The 20349-nt window shown below is 38.8% G+C and overlaps 1 protein-coding gene across 5 annotated transcripts in view; it reads left to right on the top strand.

The window, feature by feature from the left end:
• The window catches only part of SLC39A11 (solute carrier family 39 member 11), a 498181-nt gene that overhangs the window by 11845 nt on the left and 465987 nt on the right, over nucleotides 1-20349 (top strand). Inside the window, exon 1 of one of the 5 annotated variants that reach the window (XM_061615669.1) lies at nucleotides 17845-18431. The exons of the other annotated variants lie outside the window; for them this stretch is intronic. The gene's annotated coding sequence lies outside the window, so the exon portion shown is untranslated. Of the gene's footprint in view, nucleotides 1-17844; nucleotides 18432-20349 lie in introns of those variants that run through there. 5 annotated transcript variants of the gene reach the window in all.

Below are 20349 nucleotides of genomic sequence, written 5' to 3'. Positions count from 1 at the left end.
TAGTACTTGTTCTGCTCTTGTAAGAAACCAGTCCTTTAGTGTGGCAGCACCTATGCTTTGGAACTCCCTGCCTATTGACATTAGGCAGGTGCCTTCATTGTACTCATTTTGGCACCTGCTAAAAACATTTTTGTTTAGGCAAGCCTACTCAGGCATGTAGAAGCTATTTATGTTTTTTATCTGTTTTTAACTCATTGTTGGTTTTATTATTTTGAATGCTTTTAAATACCTGTCTTTAACTGTTTTTCCCAATAATTTCATTGTTTTAATTCCTTCTAGAAATCACTTTGAGATTTTTTACAATAAAGCAGTATATAAATGTTGTAAATAAAATACATAAATAAATTTCAGAGTCACTGTGGCCCTTCAGTCTCTTTCCACTTTTAGGAACAAAGGAATCTACCTTATACAGGCTCAGGCCATTACCATTTAGCTCAGTACTGATGACATGGACTAGCACTGGCTCTCCAGGATTCCAGGCCATAGTCTTTTCCAGAAATTGGATTTTGGACCTTTGCATGCAAAGCATGTGCCCTATCACTGAGCTACAGCCCTTCCCCTGTTTAAAAATTATCTTTTAAAATTGCTCTTTTCAATTCACTAATGAATGCACAGCATATTAGGGCAGATCCACACCATGCATTTAAAGCACATTCAACATATATTTGAAATGTATGAATCCCACCACAGAATCATGGGAACTGCAGTTTAAGGGTGGTGGGAACTATAACTGTGAGGGAGAAACTACACTTCCCAGGATTCTTTGGGGAAGTCATATACTTTAAATGCGAGTGGGATACGCTTTAAATGCATTATGTTGATCTGTATTACTTCATAAACTTTGCCTGCATATAAATCATTTTAATTAAATTTTAAAATGGAAATAAATTACAAAGTTTACATGGTAACCATGGGCTGTGCACCATCACTGAGCCTAATCTGTCTCTCAGGGTGAAAACAACAGAGAAGGACTATGACCACCCCCATGAAGAAGGGCAAACTTAAAATGTAGAGGAAATAATAATTTGTAAATAATAATTTTCAGCCATAGTGTGAAGTCAGATACATATCAAGACATAGCATGAAGAAATATTTATATAAGCATGAATGTCAAAGATGTTTATGATTTACACAACCTGTAAATATATTTATAGTGCAATCCTATGCATGTTTACTCTGAATCAAGTCCCAATGTATTCAGTGGGGCTTAGATAGGGAAGCATGCACAGGACTGCAATTCAGTGATAAGGAACTTCACTCACCCAATCCAAAACTCAGAATCAAGCCACCATAAGTTGTTTTGCAACTGTTTTATACTTTTTTTTGGTTATTGGATTTTAAATGGCTTTATTTCTTATTGTAAGCTGCCTTGGTTTCCAACCCTACCTCACAGGGTTGTTGGAAATATTCCAAATACACACACTGGAGATGTAAAAATACATAAACCCTATATAAAAATTTATTGTGAAAACCAGTTGGCTATTGCAGAACATTTTTTTAAAAAAAATACGTATTTGTTTCCTGCCAAATAAAAGTAGTGACACCTAAGCAAGCCCTGCCTAACTGCTTTAAAAAAAAGGAGTATCAGAGGGGTAGAGAAAGATTTACAACACAGTCCTTTTCTATGTTCACTCAGAAGCCCCATTGATTTTCAGCACAATCCTAACCATGTCTACTCAAAAGTAAGTCCTACTGAATTCAATGGAATTACCTCCCAGGTATGTGGAATTAGCATGGCAGCTTTACTCCCAGAAAAGCTTCATATTGGGGAGGTTTTCAAAACAGGTTATGAACAAGACAGATAAAGTGCCCTCTTCAACAGTCCTGTAAAATTTAAACTTGTTTGACTTCTTAATTAGAAAAGTATAATACTGCAGAACATACACTTTTTAAAACTTCTGTTCAAAAATTATTTGAAAGATAAAATGTATGTAATATGCTGTTTTTGCATGTAACTAAAAAAACGGTGCATGTACATTTTTATTATAACTAAAATTGTTTACTGCGTATGCCCACCAAGATCCTGCTGTGATCTTCTGTTGCAGTGTATTCCAATGCACATTTACTCAGAAACAAGTCCCAATCCTGTACAGAGAAGGTACTCTTTATATGCTGCTGAAAGCTATATATTTACTGAATTCCTGATGTGAGACAAACAGGAAAAGGCAACTGTTCTCAGAACTTGAAATGGGGTTTAGGTATTGTCGGGGGTGTGTGTCAACAAATCTTGTCCATCACATCCCTGATCTCACTTCTTGGCTAAAAACCTGAAAGTGCACAGCTTAGAGCAGCTGGTACTAACAGAAGTTGTGGGAGGCAGTGGCTGACATTTTGGTTTATATCTTTTGAACCAGACCACCTAGAAACTTAATTTTTTTAAAGAAACCAGAGATTAAGGTTACTCACCCAGAGATCCGGAGAGGACCCCCAAAAACTGGAGTTCCCAGACGGAAACCGGAGATGTGGCAACCCTATGTGGGACTCTTCCTTGGCATATAGGCTGGCTGACCCAAATGGGAAAGCAGTGCAAGAACAAATCCAGGATTGGAGATCTGGATGGAGTGGACAGATGTGGAATTATTAGTAAGGGAACCTTTCCCTTGCTGCTATGCTTTTAAGTGGTAATGCCTTTTTCTTGATGAAAAGGTGGTAAGAATTGATGAGGGGTAATGGAACTCATTGCTGTGTGTGTGGGAGGAACTTGCAGTGATTTAGGACAATCATAAAAGAGCTAATTTTTTATGACTAGTCATTCTTTGAGGAGAAATGCAGCACACTCCAGCAGTTAAGCAATCATGCGTGAAATGAATTTTTATAGACTCTTTTGTTGATTATTCCCTGCGTTCTGACTTGGTTTAAGAGCTTAGGTATTGATAATTTTTCTTTTCTTTTGTAAGGACCTATGAAACAAACAATGTTTTTTCCAGTTTAAGACTCAAAAACAGTGATGTTTGTCGGTTTTGACAAACAACCAGTGTGACAGTCCTTTAAAGAATGTTGTTCTTGTTTAATTTTGTTTTGGCATCTCTAAGTACCGCTGAAGGTGGTAACATTGATTCAGCCAATCAAAACAGTGCTCAAAAGTTAATTCCAAATTAGGAATTCACAAAGTAAAGTAACAGATTGGTGTGTCATGTTTTCTGGCATAGTGGTGCTGTGTTTCATTATATATAGGATTGCTCTGTGAGATTTTCAGGTCAGATTTCTTTTTCCTAGTCTGTAGGTGGAGAAATGGAGGAATTCACATAAGATTATGTTGTTATGAAAGTGTGTCTCCTCACTTTTTATCTCTCTGTACTGTAGTAATAGCATGCATTGATGATGGAAATGTTGGATTCTGTAGTGAACCCTTACCTTTGCAAAGGAGGATATCCAGGTCTTGCTCCCATGTTACAGTAAACCATAGCTAACTGCTTACCATGAATATTGCTCTTGGCCGCTTTGCTGTTTGTTCCCTGCTGTCACATAGGATAAACAAACCATAGATCTCTAGCTTAGCATTCTGTCTGATCCTGGTTTGTTTGGAGCCAAGGTTTCTTCTTGGCTTATTGATTGTAGTTTGTTTGGTGAAGCAAACCATTATCCCTGGTTCTGACATAATGCCAAACCAGAGGCTTGTAGTTTATTTCTCTTGTGTCCTGGCAGAGAGGAGCAAAGTAGCCAGTATTGGCACGTTCATGGTAAACGTTGGTTTTCTATGATGTGCAAATTGAGAGCAACAGACTGGTTGTTTGCAGTGCCTTTTAAAGAAAAGTTACACTTGACATGTGCTGGCACTGGTTTTTCTCCTTCCTTCCTTTTCTCTTCTTACCGTGTTCTCTTAATTATTTCCTCTTCCACCCTTGTGTGGGACTTCTGCTTGAAAGCTGCTGCTTTAGATAATCCTGGAGGCTTTTTGTAGCAGACGCCAATAAGCCAGTAGAAAGCCACATGAGAACGAGGGATTGTGTTGGCAACATGTACTTGAGTCTCTTTGACATGCAGTTAGCAATTCATTAATCTTTTGTGTGAACTAATGTGGGTATTCTGCCATATCTGTAAAGGTGGTAAATTTTTGTTCTCCAAATCACTGCAGAAAAATAATAATTCACCTGATTTCTCTCTCTCTCTCTTTCTAAGTGTGTTGTAAGCAAAGCATGAATAATTCTTTGTTTAAAGAGTCTCTCTCTGTATGTGTGTGTTTTATAGCTGCGGTTCATAATATTGCAGAATACTTTGAAATATCACATCAGAGCATTGCATCATCTTAAAAGCAGCTTCATGCCTGCTGTGTTGCGCTTTGTGTGTGCCCCCCCCCATCCCTGACAGGAACACCATGATAAAGTTGTAACAAAAAAAGTCATTTTTTATGCCAAGTTGCCACATACAGGAACCTCTTACTACCAGTTGTATTTTTACACATGAGGTAGGACAGCATACAACAGTGAGCTATCTTGGACTCCCTCTTCCTCCCCCCAGCTAATGCAACCTAACCCTCCAATAATAGATTGTTTTAGTCTGCCCTAATTAGTAGTTTAGGGAGTTGAAATCTTGCACAGAAAATAGAGGTAACATTTGTAACATTAATTGCATAATTAGGTGCATTGCTTCAAACTCCTTTTCAAATCTTTTATATATATAATTTTTATTCAAATTTTTCCAAAAACAAACAAAACAAAGTCAAAAAAACATAACAATACAACAACAAAAAATGAAAATAAAATAGTTGACTTCCGATTTGTCACAGATCAGCTATAAGTATATAATATACATCAAACCTGTCCCTTAATATATACATACAGAATCCCTTTTCTCCATAGGCTGTCTTAATTAATCGTCAAATCCCAGTATCATCATTTTATTTTGATCTTTCAACAAAAAGTCCAAGAGAGGCTTCCATTCCTTAAGAAATGTATCCGTCGATTTTTCTCTAAGTAAACATGTCAATTTATCCATTTCTACTAAGTCCATTAATTTCAATAGCCATTCTTCCATTGTTGGTGTTGATTCCATTTTCCACTTTTGTGCATATAATAATCTTGCTGCCGTAATCATATATAATATTATTCTTCCATATTTCTTTTCTATTTGTTTATCCATAAAACCCAATAAAAAAAATTCTGGTTTTGACTGAATATTTATCTTTAGAATTTTTTGCATCTTCCTACCTATCTGTGCCCAAAATGATTTTGCCTTTTTACATAACCACCACATATGATAAAATGATCCTTCTTGTTGTTTACATTTCCAACAAACATTAGAAACATTACTATACATTTTTGACAACTTTTCTGGAGTCATGTACCAACGGTACATCATTTTATAAAAATTTTCTTTAAGATTATAGCATAGTGTAAATTTCAAACCTTTTTTCCACATATTTTCCCATTGATCCATTTGTATATTATAACCAAAATTTTTTGCCCACTTTACCATACACTCTTTTACTTGTTCTTCCTCCATATCCATTTTCAATAAGAGTTTATACATTTTCGCAATTATATTTTCATCATTTGTACACAGTCCTATTTCAAAATCAGATTTACTTATTTCAAACCCATACATTTTCTTGTCCATTTTATATCTTTCTAACAATTGTAAATAGGCAAACCATTGAAAACTATATCCTTCCTTTGTCAGTTGTTCTCTCTCTTTCATTGTATATTCTCCATGTACATTTTCTAATAGTTCTTGATAAGTTAACCATTTCTCTTTTCCAGCCATTTCTCTTCTATAAAACCCTTCTTCACTTGAGACACATAATGGTATTTTCGAATAAAACCTTGGTTTATATCTATTCCATATTTTCAACAGAGGACGTCTTATAAAATGATTGTTAAAGTCTACATTTACTTTTACTTTGTCATACCATAGATATCCATGCCATCCCCACTTCAAATTATGGCCCTCCAAATCCAATAGTCTTTTATTCCTCAATAAGATCCATTCCTTTATCCAGACTAGACAGCAGGCAGCAAAATAAAGTCTCAGATTTGGTAATCCCAGTCCTCCTCTTTCTTTGGCATCTTGTAGTAATTTAAATTTGACTCTTGGTTTTTTTCCTTGCCATACAAATTTAGAGATATCTTTTTGCCATTGTTTAAAAGGTAAATCAGAGGATATTACAGGTATTGTTTGAAACAAAAACATCATTCTCGGTAATACATTCATTTTTATCACAGATATTCTACCCATTAATGACAGTTGTAGTTTATCCCATCTTAGCAAGTCTTTCTTTATCTCTGTCCATAATTTTTCATAATTATTATGAAACAACTTTGAATTTTTATTTGTCATAATGATACCTAAATATTTCAACTTTTTCTCTATTGTAAAATCTGTCTTGTCCATTAACTCTTTCTGTTCCCTTAAAGTTAAATTTTTCACCAACATCTTTGTTTTTTGATTGTTGATCTTAAATCCTGCTAACGGTCCAAATTCTTTTAATTTGTCCATCAATACATTAATTCCTTCCAAAGGATTTTCTAGTACAATTATCAAATCATCAGCAAATGCTCTCAATTTATATTCTTCTTTTTTTATCTTTAATCCCGAAATTCTTTTATCTTGCCTTATATCTCTAAGCAGCACTTCTAAGACCAGAATAAATAAAAGAGGAGATAAAGGACATCCCTGTCTTGTACCCTTTTGTATTTCACATGAATCCGTTAAATCTCCGTTAACAATTATCTGAGCCTTCTGAGATGTATAAATCGATCTAATCCATTTTATAAAATTGTCTCCAAAATCCATTTGCTCCAAAACCTGAAACATAAATTTCCAATTCAAATTATCAAATGCTTTTTCAGCATCTAAAAAAATCAAAGCTGCTTGTTTATCATTTCGTTGTTCTAAATATTCCAAGACATTCAAGACATTTCTGACGTTGTCACGTAATTGTCTTTTAGGTAAAAACCCTGATTGATCTTCCTGAATAAATTGTTGCAATATTATTTTCAATCTTTCTGCCAAGATCATTGTAAAAATTTTATAGTCATTATTCAATAGAGATATTGGTCGATAATTTTTTGTTTTAGTTAAATCTTGCTCCTCTTTAGGTATTAATGTTATATTAGCATTTTTCCAACTATCCGGTATCTTTCCCTCTTGCAGAATAAGATTCATTGTAGACTGTAAAGGTAGTAAGAGTTCTTCCTCCAAACATTTATAATACATTGCAGATAACCCATCTGGTCCTGGTGCCTTTCCTAATTTAATTTTGTTTATAGCTTCAGATATCTCTCTTAACGTAATAGGGCCATTAATAGCTTGTCTCTGAAAGTCTGTAATTTTAGGCAAATTCTGTTTAGATATATACTCTTCTATTTTTTCAGATGGAATTTCCTGACATTTGTACAATGTTGAATAATATTGATGAAAAATCTTTTTAATTTTTACATTATCTGTCAATGTCTCATCTCCTTCTTGTATCTTTAAAATGATATTTTTTTGACATTCTTTTCTTAATTTATATGCTAACCATTTCCCAGGTTTATTTGCAAATTCAAAAGTCCTTTGTTTAGCAAAATTTAGTTTTCTTTCAATTTCTCTAACTGTCAGCATTGATACTTGCTTCTGTAACATTTTGATTTGATTTACAATAGAAACTTTAGTTGGATTCTTTTTCAATTCTTCCTCTTTTTGTTTTATTTCTTCCAAAATTAATTGCATTTTCTGTTGTTTCTTTTTTTTAAATTCAGAGTTACATTTAATAAGATATCCCCTCATAAATGCCTTACTTGTATCCCAAACAATATTTTCACTTGTTCCTTTATGTAAATTATGTTCAAAAAACTCTTTTAATTTCTTCTTACATTCTTGTACTACTTTGTCATTCTGTAATAAAGATTCATTTAGTCTCCATCTAAATCCAAGATTTTTCTTTTTTAAAGTTAATATCACAGGGTTATGATCCGAAAAAGTTTTTGGTAATATATCCATTTTAAAAGTGTCCTTCGCTAAAATTTTAGACATCCAGATCATATCAATCCTCGAGAATGTTTTGTGTCTTTCTGAAAAATAAGTAAATTCCTTTGCATTATCATTTATATATCTCCAGGTATCCACCAATTCTAAATGTTCCATCAGTTCAAAGCAAATCTTCGGTAATTTACCCTGTGTCTCTTTGATATTTTTTTCAGAAAGCCTATCAATTTTTGGTGAGATTACCCCATTCCAATCACCCATAACGCACCAATGGTCATATGAAAACTCTGACAATTTTTCCATAAGTCCTGTGTAAAACCTTGTTTTATCTTCATTGGGGGCATAGATACCCACTATCAAAATGTTTGTACCCTGTAGAGTAATTTCAACCCCCACAAATCTACCACTATCATCCAGTAATACCAATTTAGGAAGCAATTGTGGGTTAATGTAGAGAACAACTCCATTTTTTTTTTTTGGTCCAGCCGAAATAAATTCTTCACCCAAATTTTTACAAATCAAATATTTGGAATCTTTCTTCTTAATATGAGTTTCTTGTAAACAAATTATATCCAATTTTAATTTTTTCAAATAGTGAAACACTTTCTTTCTCTTCTGCGCCGTATTAGCTCCATTTATATTCCAAGTTAGATATTTGTAATCCATCTTTAAGCGTGTATTTTAAAATGTGCCTGATGCTCCTTTTAATCCATCATCTTCCTTTCCTTCCTCTGCATATCTTTGTTGACTTTGTTCCCCAGGAATTATATCCATATCTTTGAGTTTATCTTCATCCATATCTTTTGAAGCTTTTCTCAAGAAGTCCCTTGCTTTTTGAACAGTATTCAATCTATATTTCTGCTGTCTGAATGTAAAGATCACTCCTTCTGGAACATCCCATCTAAATTGAATTTTGCGTTGCTTAAGTTTCTCTGTAAGGAAAGCATATTCTTTTCTCTTACGTAAAAGTCTAATAGGAATTTCTTTCATCACCAGTATTTCCTTACCATCAATTTTAAAGGTATTTTTAAAGTGTTGCTGTAATACCATATCTCTGGTCGTCTTCTTTATAAAATGAACAAGCACATCTCTTGGAATTTTATTCATTGTTGCATATCTGGAATTAATTCTATACACTTTATCTATTTCAAATTCCATCCGATCTTCATTCAAATCCAGAAATTTTACTAGAGCATTAACAATTTTATCTCTGATGTCTTCACCTGTTTCCTCAGGAATTGCACGGAATCTCAAACAATGTTCTTTATTTTTCATTTCAGTCACAGCCATATAGTCCAAGTTTTTTTCTAATTCCAGATTTAATATATCTGTTCTATTCTCCAAGATTTGTACCTTTTCTTTAGTGTTTTTTGCATCCTCCTTTATTTGCCCAATTGTCCCTTTAATCTCATCCACTTGTGTTTTAATATAGTCTTTTATATCTGTCAATTCAGTTTTCATTTCCTGTTTTATATCATTAATCCCTTCCATTATTTTTTGAAACATATCTGGGGGTATAACCCCTTCCTGTGGATCAGTAGAACTTCTTCTTCGCTCCTGGGTCTTAGTTGCTTTTTTAGTTGTCGTTTTCAAGAAAAGCCTTTAATTTCTGATATTAATCACTGTTCCAAAACCTAGAGGCAGTCTATTTCTTTTATTTTCCTCCACCAACAAAAAAGTTAATATTCCAGGCCTGTTATTGAAGTCCAGCCAGCACAGCACAGTTCTTATCTACATCCAAGAATGCAAAACAATTCTGGTTGCCAACACCAAACAATTAGTAACATATACGAGCAGCAGATTCGTCCAAAAAGAAATATCCAAAGAGAAAAATAGTCCAAAATATAATAATTACCTCTCATCCGTTTTTAAACTTTAAAACTCCAAATTCAGGCCAGCTTTTTGTCGTAAAAAAAGTATATAAGTTGTTTACATTTTCTTTCTTCCTTAATTATATTTAAAAGAGAAAAAGTATGACTCACCCAGGTTTCTCAGTTGCTGATTCGTAAACAAATCCCTTTTATTGTAGTAATTTAAGCCAAATGATAAGATTTAGACAGAAGTAGGCTCGCTGGTTAAGAACGTTTTTTTTTAAGAAGAAGAAAAAAAACGCTTCGCTTTTTTCCAGTACAGCTTGCGTGGAAATCCTGACTCCGTCTTCAGCCGATCGGCATGCCTTCTTATCTCAGGGATTTCCTGATCAATTCCAGCCGCCGACAGCTCAACGAAGTCTTGTGGAAAATCTGATCGGTTCTCCTATACCTTGGAGAACATTTAAGCCAGTCCAAGATTCCTCTTGGCTGGCTTTTAACCTGAAAAAAGCTTCCTCTGAGGCAGAGCTCCCTCAGAGACAACCACCAGCCAGCACTCCTTCCGGGAAGTCCCAAACTCCTTTTCAAATCTAATGATATATTTTTGCAAGCCATCATGCCATCACTCACGGAGGCGGGGTGGCAACAGGGCAGTGGGCAAGCGAGGCAAGAGAGTGAGGGAAGTAAGGATGGCAGGCAGGGGCAGGCAGGTGGGGAGGTGGGTGAGCATGGGCGGGTGGGTGATGGGCGAGCAGGTGGTGGGAGCATGCAGGCAGGGTAGCGGATGGCAGGGGCAAGCGAATGAGTGGTGGGAGCAAGCAGGCGGCATCGACAATGCGGGAGGCAGGGTGGTGATAGCAGTCTGGGCAGGTGGAGGCCAGTAAGCTGTCTAAATGGGGTGGCAGCATGTGCCTGGGGTGTGTTTTGGGAGTTGCCTATGTATGTGTCTCTGTGTGTGTGTGTGTGTGTGTGTGTGTGTATTTGTGAAGCCCCTTGTGTGTGTGTATGTACATATATATTTATATATATAAGACAGTTTTGAAAGCAACAAACAGAACTTCACTCAAGCTTGCTCTGGATCCCTATAAGGATTCCGTCAATCACCTAAAAATATATATGAACGTAATTGTGTTTAACCAAACAGCGGTTTTTATTGTATTAACAAAACTTTTCAGCTTCCGCCTGAGCTGTGCTTAAGCCACCTGTCACCAATCCAGGGTCTCATCCTTGTCACTCCAAATGCTGTGTCGCCTGTGTGTGGCTTGGGGAGACAGCCGCTTTTACAGGCACTAGGACAGGCAGGACATATTACATCAGACAGAGCATCACCTGCAGGTCCTGCAATATGGTTTGCATCATCGAGTGCAAAAGACTGGGATGTCATGTCCAGTGCGTACGGAAGACCGCGACTGATCTTTGCACGTGCTTCAGGAACCACGGGTCGGCAGTTTTGACAGGAAAGATGGAGCAACCAGTTGCAAAGAATTTTAGCATCGGGGGTCACAGCCTGTTGGACTTTTCCATTACAGCAATAGAGATGCCAGCAGATCCAGCAGCATTGACTAAAAGGGAGAACTTTTGGATTTGCTCCCTGGACACATTGGCACCACATGGCCTGAACCTGGAGGACAGTGCCACCACTGCTTGGCTTCTGCAGGTGGGGCCCCTCTGAGCATTCCATCCTCGGAGCTCTATGGCTGCCACCTTGGTAACAGCATTTGTATGTTGGCAGCTGATGAAGGCGGAAGCTGAAACGTTTTGTTAATATAATAAAAACCTCTGTTTGGTTAATCACAATTACGTTCATATATATTTATATATAGATACAGATACAGGGATGTAGTCATCCAGGGTCATGGGGATCACAGACCCCTTACTTACTTTTTGGGACCAGGGCCCCAGCCAAGTCCCTATGAATGAGCCAATCAGCATGAAAGGGTGGTGTGTTAACTACAGAGAAAAATCCTTGTCCTTTCGTGCTGATTGGAGCCAATCAGAGTGAAAGGAGCTGAGTCAACCACTGAAAAGACTCTTGCCAATAGCGAACACACAGCCTCCCCTTTCATGCTGATTGGCTTCTAGGGACATCTGTTGTAGTGGGTTGTGGGCTCAGAGATGATGTGGAAAGCACGGGAAATGAGGGAAAGTGGACAAGGGGGCATGGCTGTGGCAGGGTGTGGTGTGACTGTCATGAAAGGACCCTGCACATCTTAATTTGTCACTACTATAACACTAGTTTTCTTGCTTCTGGGTAACAAGCCTGCAGAGTTTATGTAAGCAAAGAATTATTTCCAGAATTGACATGCAGCCATTTTAGGTGAAACTTTGATTTGGTATCAACTGAATCTCAAAAGCTTTTCCATTGCTTTTATGATTTTAAAAGATAAAGCCCTTGATTCCATGTGGAGTAGCAAGGAGCCATCTGGGGTGTATCTACTAACAGCATTACTGGTACATTGCCACTAGCATCACAAGAGTGTATTACAGGGCAAGGAGGTATTGTTCCCAACTTCCTTTTGCACGAAAGAATCTAAATTAAAGTTCAGTTCTCAGAAGTAAATGGGTACCAGAACTGAATAGAGTCAGTACTTGTGGCTAACTCAAGATCTAGCCACATTGTCTACTGATAGGCTCTTTTCTTCCTTCTGACGCTCAGCAAGAGATTTCATCTCTACTGGAGAGCCTCACTTCCTGATTATCTACCTAGTTTATGTAACCTTTTCTTAGCATACAAGGACTCAACAGCAAGCCAATATTTTTAGTCTTTCCTATCATGGTATTATTTACAAATACCTCACTGTTGTTTTAAACTCCACTATTGAAAAGAAACAGAGACTTTGAAGGTATAGTCAACTCACTGATATGATCAGTCATGCTCATTTGGATTTTGGCTTATCTGAAATTTTTATTTGGCTATGTGTCTGTTAAATCACTGAAGTCAAAGCAGCAATTTCTCCTTCTAAATTATCCCCTTTATATTCAAGTTCAAGGTTCTAGTCTTGGTGTACAAAGCCCTATACAGCTTGGGCTCAGGATACCTGAAAGACCGTCTTATCCCTTATATACCCAGTCGATCACTGTGCTCTGCAGGTGAGGGCTGTGATGTCCCTGTATATATATATTACTGTAAATATGGTAAGTGCAGGTTTATTAAAGTATATATGGTAAGTGGACTGATTGAGAGGGGGGGTACATGGGCTAGAATGCTGGAGAATGCTGTATGATGATTGGCTGAGCGTTTGAGTGGCTAAAGGTATAAATGAGAGGATGACAGTTTGGTTGGTTGTCGGTTGCTGTGGGTTGGAGTTGGTTGTGGGTTGGATTGTATTAGGCTGGTATTGAGGCAGATTATATATGACTAGAAACATAAAGAGTAACGCAATATATGAAACCATACGCTTGTTAAATATACCTTAAGTAATCTTGTTATTTCCTGGTGTTTATAAATAAACATTTTCTTGGTTTACCAAAAGCCTGATCCTTGGCTGGGGCTTTCACAGACCAGAAGGGTGGGCAGGGTATTTACCAAGGTGGAGAAACAGTATCAAATGGTGGCAGCAGTGAAGAGATAGTGTAACATCATCAAGTATCCAGAGCAACCCAGGGCAATATGCTTTATAGGCACAAAGATACAGGGGGGTTGTGGCCTGCAAATGCACCCAGACACAAAGTAACAATAAGCCAGAAGGAGACTAAGGCTAAGTCCCAAGGCAATATTGTGAAATAGGGAGTGGCTGGTGGTGCTGCCTAGCAGTGGGATCTTGCGAGATCTGTGCTAGAGCCGACAAGAGAACAAATAAAAACCAGGATCCTGACGGGAAGGGTCCTGACAAGCGCCACCTGCAGACACCATCTTATCAGGAGGTCCGTTCCGCACAACATAGGAAACGGACCTTTAGTGTGGCTGCACCTACCCTATGGAATTCCCTCCCCTTAAATATTAGACAGATGCCATCTCTGTTATCTTTTCGGCACCTATTGAAGACCATCCCTCTTTCAACAAGCCTTTTAAGTTGAGACCTTATCCCAGTCTGTGTCTGTGTGGGAATTTTTAAATGTTTTTAAACCTTTTTGTAAAAAACAATATGTTTTTAACCTTTTCTTTTAAGATGTCTTGGAAGCTTTTAAGAAAATGTTTTTAAATATGCTTTGTTTTAATGTATTTTAATGTCAATTTTTATGATGTTTTAAAGTGTTTTTAGTGCTTTTGTTCGCTGCCCTGGACTCCTGCTGGGAGGAAGGATGGGATATAAATCAAATAATAAATAAATAAATATTTGTCTTGGAAGAAAATAATCTTGCCTCAAAGTATATGCTTAAAACCTTTACCTGATAAGCCGGGGTGGGTGGGGGGAGCTTTTATAGCTGTTAGATTTGGTATGATACTCATGGCCATATTGGATGGGAAATGTAGACAGGTATTGCTTGAAGCAACACTCTAGTCCTCTTTAGGTGTCTATGTTAAGTAAACATGTGAGGGGGGCTGTGGGGACATGTGTGCTAGCACTGCCCCCCCCTCATTCTCATTCCCATCCACAAGATGGAGTGAAATTCTGAAGTGGACAGCCTCCTGTACTCCTGGAGGCTCCCCATGCAGTTTAGAACAGGAGGCTCCCCACAACTTGTGGAGCATGGCCAAAGTGGTGATGGGGGAAAGATAGCGGATTTGTCCTCCCAGCCCCCTTTTACATGTTTACTTAACACAGAAGAAGAATGCTGGAAAGAGGGCTAGTCTTTGTGACTTCAGTGTGGTTGATCTTTTGCTGGTTAATAAAGTTATACTAGCCTGGAAAATAAGATACTCTCCTGATGTGTGGAAGGGAGACATGAGATTTATTGCAGTTGTACAGCATACCGTGTTCTTCACAATTCACCTTTTATTTTTGCAAGAGTCTTTTGAAATAGGTTAAGATGGCAGATGATGACTCGAACAAGGGCACTGAACAGACATTGTGACTGGGAGTATGATTAGATTATACAACAGACACAAGATGCCATTCCATCATTTCCCAGTAACATCTGGTTTTATGCAACACACAGTGCAGTGTATTTCATTCCCTGTTCTCACCTTGGATTATTAGCTGTTGGGTTTGGGAAATGCAAAGTGTGACAAAATGGCAGAGTCATGAACCCCACTGCAGAACAGTAACGCCAAAGAATGAAAAGCACGCAGCCTCATTTTTTCTGTTTTGACTGTTGCTTTGATTGTTGCCTTCCTGCCAAAGCAGAGAAGCGTGAGAGAAGAGACTATCACTAAGGTATTGAATATTCTGTTTCAAGGTCCCTGTTGTACTTTGCAGAGCTGAGATGACTTTCTTGAAAGTAAACCAGGTCTTTTGAGATTGAGACCTTAATGAGTCGTAACTCCCTTTTTAACAAAACAAAAAACAATTAGTTCTTTTTTCTTTTCTTGCCTTCTGTTTTGATTTTCTTCTGAAAATGCACACTTCTTAAATTTGAAATAATGGCCACCTAATGGTCCCTCCCCTCATTTTTCAGTGCCTTAGGAATGTAGCTATTGCTTGAATTGGAATAAAATACTGATCTCCTTTTAATTGGTAAGATGAAATAGCAGAGTTGACACTGGTAGGAAATGGCTTGAGATCTGGAGGGTATAAGCACACCATTGGTGGAGTCTGTGTGGTCTTAACTAGATCAGATGAAAGAACCTGGGAGCCAGGGACATTGCTAATTACTGAAATGATCTGGAGCCCATAGACACAACTTTGCATAAGCTAATTTTTATATATAGATGCAAATTTAGAATTTAAGTGTCACACAGATGGCAAGGCACCTAATTTCCCATGCAAATCACAAAAATTCAATTAATTTGCACCCCACCTCAGTTCCCCTTCAATTCATTTCCGCCAGTTAATTTTCAAACAGACCCTTTTCAAAATCAGTTCGTTGCCTCCCCAATGATTTCTAGATAAAGCCATCCTAAATTAACCTGTTTCCCCAAAATAATATCCTACCAAGTAGTCCAGATCACCTTCTTCTGTTCATTGCCCCCCATTCATTCCCTATCGGCAACACTTGTGGCACTTAGAAAAAGATTTGGTGCCTGTGCCCTGTGGGCCCACCCCTAGCAACGCTACTGATGGGGACTCTTACACCCAGCCTAGCTTACGTAGAAGCAGGTTGGAGCTGTTGCTAGGAGTGTTCCAACTTCTGGGTTTCAGATAAAGTTGTGCCTCTGGGTGACTGAGGAGCAAGAATGTGAGATGATGATTGCTTCATGTCCAGTTTATAAGCTTCCTGGAAGCATCTGGTTGGTCACTGTCAGAAGCAGGATGGAGGACTCCAGCCAATCAGCATTTCTGTCTGTTCCACACAACACACATACACAGAAGCCCAGAAGCCCTGTTCACACGTTACATTCAATGAGTGCACAGTCTGTATACTTGGGTACACAAGTAGTTGAGCTGTACACTCGTACAGTTATTCACATGTAACATTCAACAAGTGTACAATCTCTGTTATATATACATTTGCTGCCAGGAAAAGAAAATGGCTTGAATGACACTTATTAAACGTGCTGTTGAAGCAATTACTGGCAACAAGGCAAGGCATGCTGAGTCTGTTATACTTCCTGAAGCTGTTCCCTGTCAAGGCTTAGATTCAAGAAAGAGTTTTGGCAGAAAGGGGAATTAGTTTTACTCTTTTCATTTTTTCTGCAGATTCTTAAGCTTTAAAATTAAAACACCAACTTTAAAAAGAAAATACCAACTTCTGTAACTATCATAATTATAGCTATTAAAATACTGAATTTTTCATTGCCTGTTATCCTTAAAAACAAATCCTTGGGCTAAGAATTATTTAATTCTAAGTGTATATATTTTGTACCTTGCTCTGGTTGGTGGATCTTGTTTTTTTTGGGGTTTTTTTTGTAGTAGTAGTAATAATAATAATAATACCAAAAAGCTGAGGTCTAACCATCCTGATCTGGAGTATTACAACCTACAAGGCAGGTTTGTGTTACCATATAACCATGTGATGCAGCTGCTTTTAGTAGCAGTTTCTAATAGACGCAGCAATTATCATGTGTTTGACTATCAAGTGTGTCTAATTTTGATACATGACACTTGATGCAGAAGGTGAGAGCTGTACAGTGATGAGAAATCCACAATTGTTTTCTTCTCAGTTCCTGGGTACACAGTAGAAAGGCAACACTGTTTTTTTGAGAATGCCTTCTTTGGCAATGTTTTGAAGTCTTACCTCTGCCATTGTAGTTTCATTCTTGCAAGTGCTCCTTTGAACCATGCTACAACAATCGTGTAAGGTAGGCCTGTGTCCATACAAATGATTTAGTGTAGGGGTGGACTGTAATCTACTAGGAGATTCCTGGGGGATTTGTAGTAGTCAGTTGGCAAGATCGTCTGGCTTCCAGTTGTTTAACAGTAGCAATGAAAGGACATGCACCTGTCTGGAAGCTTGACAACTGAAATTAAGAGTGCTGTGGAAACTAGGAATAGATCTGTGTGTGGAAAGACTGTGAGCTGATCTCAGTTCTGATAACCCTGTGCTCAGCAACTTCTCAGAGACATCATATTCTTTCATACTAGACATATGTCTTTTGCAGCTGGCTATAGTTGGTGGCTCTTGGGGTTCTAGTAAAACACAGGGTAGATCCCAGACTCTGCAATAGCAGTGATCTTCCGGTGATGGCAGCAGTGCCACTCACTGAATGGGGATGGGGCAAGGTGCCTGCAAGTTCAGGATTGGTGGCACTGCCATCCTGCATAGGATTGCCAGGCTCAGGGCCTGAGACTGATCCTGTATCTTTAGGAGAAGAGAAAGTCAGCCAAGTGCAGGTGTTCTTGCAGCACTGTCACAGGAAAAACCACAAGGTGGAATTCTCCCTTCCCCCTGCAAAACTTTTAAAGATACAGAAGACCGGGTCTTCAGTTATGCTTCAGGCCGGTTGTCTTTCCCTCTTTCTTGCCCTTGCCTCCATTTTAGCTTTATTCCTCTTTCTTGCTCCTTGCAAGTGACATTTCCTTGAGCTCATTTCTGATTGGCAGCAGCTGCTGCTGCTAGAGCAAAGTCTCAGGCTCTCCCTGGGGAGGAAAACTAATTGCTCATCATCAACTCCACGTGGACAGCATGCAGGGAGAGACTACACATGAACAAAAGACCTCTTTCTTCAGGGGACTTGAGAAATCACCATGTGTAGGCTCTTTCTGAAGAGCAGCTGAACCCAAGTACAGAAGGCTTGTACCTAGGTACAGAGTAATGTGTGAATACCCCCAGAGAGAGAAGTGATTTGAGATTTTTTAGAAAAGAGATGTTTTAATAAGTAGGCCAGCAGAGTGAAGAGTACAGAAAGTAGCAACAGATCTGGGGGAAAACTGCAGCAGCCAGGCTTTCCTCCAGCTACAAGCATAGGTGAAACGTGGGTGGGAAGATACTGACAACATGGAGGTGAAGGCAAGAGACAGTGGTTTGCATCCAGAAGTCAACAGGGTTACTTTTTGCTCACATAAAGGTTCTCCCCACAGCCTCAGTTTCTGTCTTCCAACAACTGCCTCCTGAAAAGCTGCCTAAAAGTAAGGCAGCAGTCCAGAGAAGAACTTGTGTGGTGCATAGGACAGCGGCAGGAAGGCAAAATAAATCCTTCCTTTCCCAATGTATATGGAAGCAATTTGTGTGTCTGTGTGTGCACAAGGCGTCTCTGCATCCAAGCCACTGGCTGCAATTTGATGACAAAATCAGGTATGCGTAATTGCTATTGAAGTCAATGGTGTTTCTTCCTGCTCATCGCAATCTTGACTTGCACATCATAGTTAACTTGGATAATTTTTTCTTGGTAAAATAGAATGCAGGGGTTTTCAGCATCACAGCGTTCCTATTCATGCAGAAGGGAAATGCAGAATGAGAGAATGTAGTGAACTGAAGGAGCTTAGATCAGAAAATTAATGAAATTCACCCCACCTTCTTGTTCCTGTTTGGCAATGAGGTTTCTGAGGCTTGAAAACATTTACTCCATTTCACCAACAGAACTTGTTCCAGTGAAAGATGTCACCTGACTGCTCTGACTTCCAAGCACAGCAGTTTTCACCTGGATGCAATTAACTTATTCAGCTATCAGATATGATATGATGGAAGTTAATGCTGTGTGAATTCAAAATAATACATCTGAAATTGAATCAAGCCCAGTAGCTAACCCTTAAAATGGTGGTGGTGGTAGGGGAATCACTCAAGCCTTATTCAAGTAATTTGTGGTAGCTTATTAATTGAGTCAGTTTTGGCTCACAGGTGGCAAGTTTATAACCCTCCTCTCTATGATTTTAATTTGCTTATGATGGCTGTTTTGAAGATGTCTGTTTCTTGCTCTCCTGTGGCATAGGCAATTGTAATTAAGAGAATAATGTTGTGTTCAGTTTCTGTCTACCAGGGCTGACTGGCTCAGATACAAGGAACTGAGGCATAATCTGGCATCGCTGCTTTTGAAGAACAAACTTACATGATAATGCTACCAAATGTCATCATTTCTAGTACTAGTCAGAGAACTCTGTGTCCTATTGAGAGACAGAGAACAGAACACTGTTTGTGTATCAATATGCTGTTCAAATGTTCTTTGCCTTTTTCATGAGAAATAATCTGTTATGGGTGTACCTCTGAACCCCCTAATGAGTAATACCCACTAGAGGCCCAAACTGCACCCTAAGAGCATAGCAGGATCTATTGCTGGAATTAAATGTGCACGTTGCTCTTATGTATGTATGAATCTACCCACAATCCCCAGAAAGCACACAAAAAGGTAAAATAAAGGTTGGTTTATTGAAGGAGGAAACAGGAAAAAATGAGAGCAGGTTCTAACTTAACACAATAATTCATTCCTTAGGTCTAAAGAGCAGGTGCTCTTGGATGAGACCGATTATCTGGATCCGTTTCAATCCGGTTTTAGGCCTGGTTTTGGCACTGAAACAGCCTTGGTTGCCCTGTATGATGACCTTTGTCGGGAGAGGGACAGAGGGAGTGTGACTGTTGATTCTCCTTGATCTCTCAGCGGCGTTTGATACCATCGACCAGGGTATCCTTCTGGGGAGACTCGCGGAGTTGGGAGTTGGAGGCACTGCTTGGCAGTGGGTCCGCTCCTACTTGGCGGATCGTCACCAGAAGGTAGTACTTGGGGAACATTGCTCAACTCCTTGGACTCTCCATTGTGGAGTCCCTCAGGGGTCGGTTTTGTCCCCCATGCTTTTTAACATCTACATGCAGCCTCTGGGTGCCGTCATCAGGAGTTTTGGAGTGCGTTGCCACCAGTACGCTGATGACACGCAGCTCTATTTCTCCTTTTCATCTTCTACAGGTGAGTCTGTGGATGTGCTGAATCACTGCCTGACCGTGATAATGGACTGGATGAGAGCTAATAAACTGAGACTCAATCCAGACAAGACTGAGACACTGTTGGTGAATGCCTTCCCTGCCCAGATGGTGGATGCTTACCCTGTTCTAGATGGGGTTACACTCCCCTTGAAGGAACAGCTTTGTAGTCTTGGGGTTCTTTTCGATCCTTCCTTGTCTCTGGAGGCGCAAGTGGCCACGGTGGCAAGGAATGCATTCTACCATCTTCGGTTGGTAGCCCAGCTACGCCCCTATCTGGACAGGGATGACCTCGCCTCAGTTG

This window comes from Rhineura floridana, chromosome 3 (genome assembly GCF_030035675.1).
Source record: "Rhineura floridana isolate rRhiFlo1 chromosome 3, rRhiFlo1.hap2, whole genome shotgun sequence".
In the NCBI taxonomy this organism is placed as follows: domain Eukaryota; kingdom Metazoa; phylum Chordata; class Lepidosauria; order Squamata; family Rhineuridae; genus Rhineura; species Rhineura floridana.
This window is presented reverse-complemented; position numbering and strand designations above follow the sequence as displayed.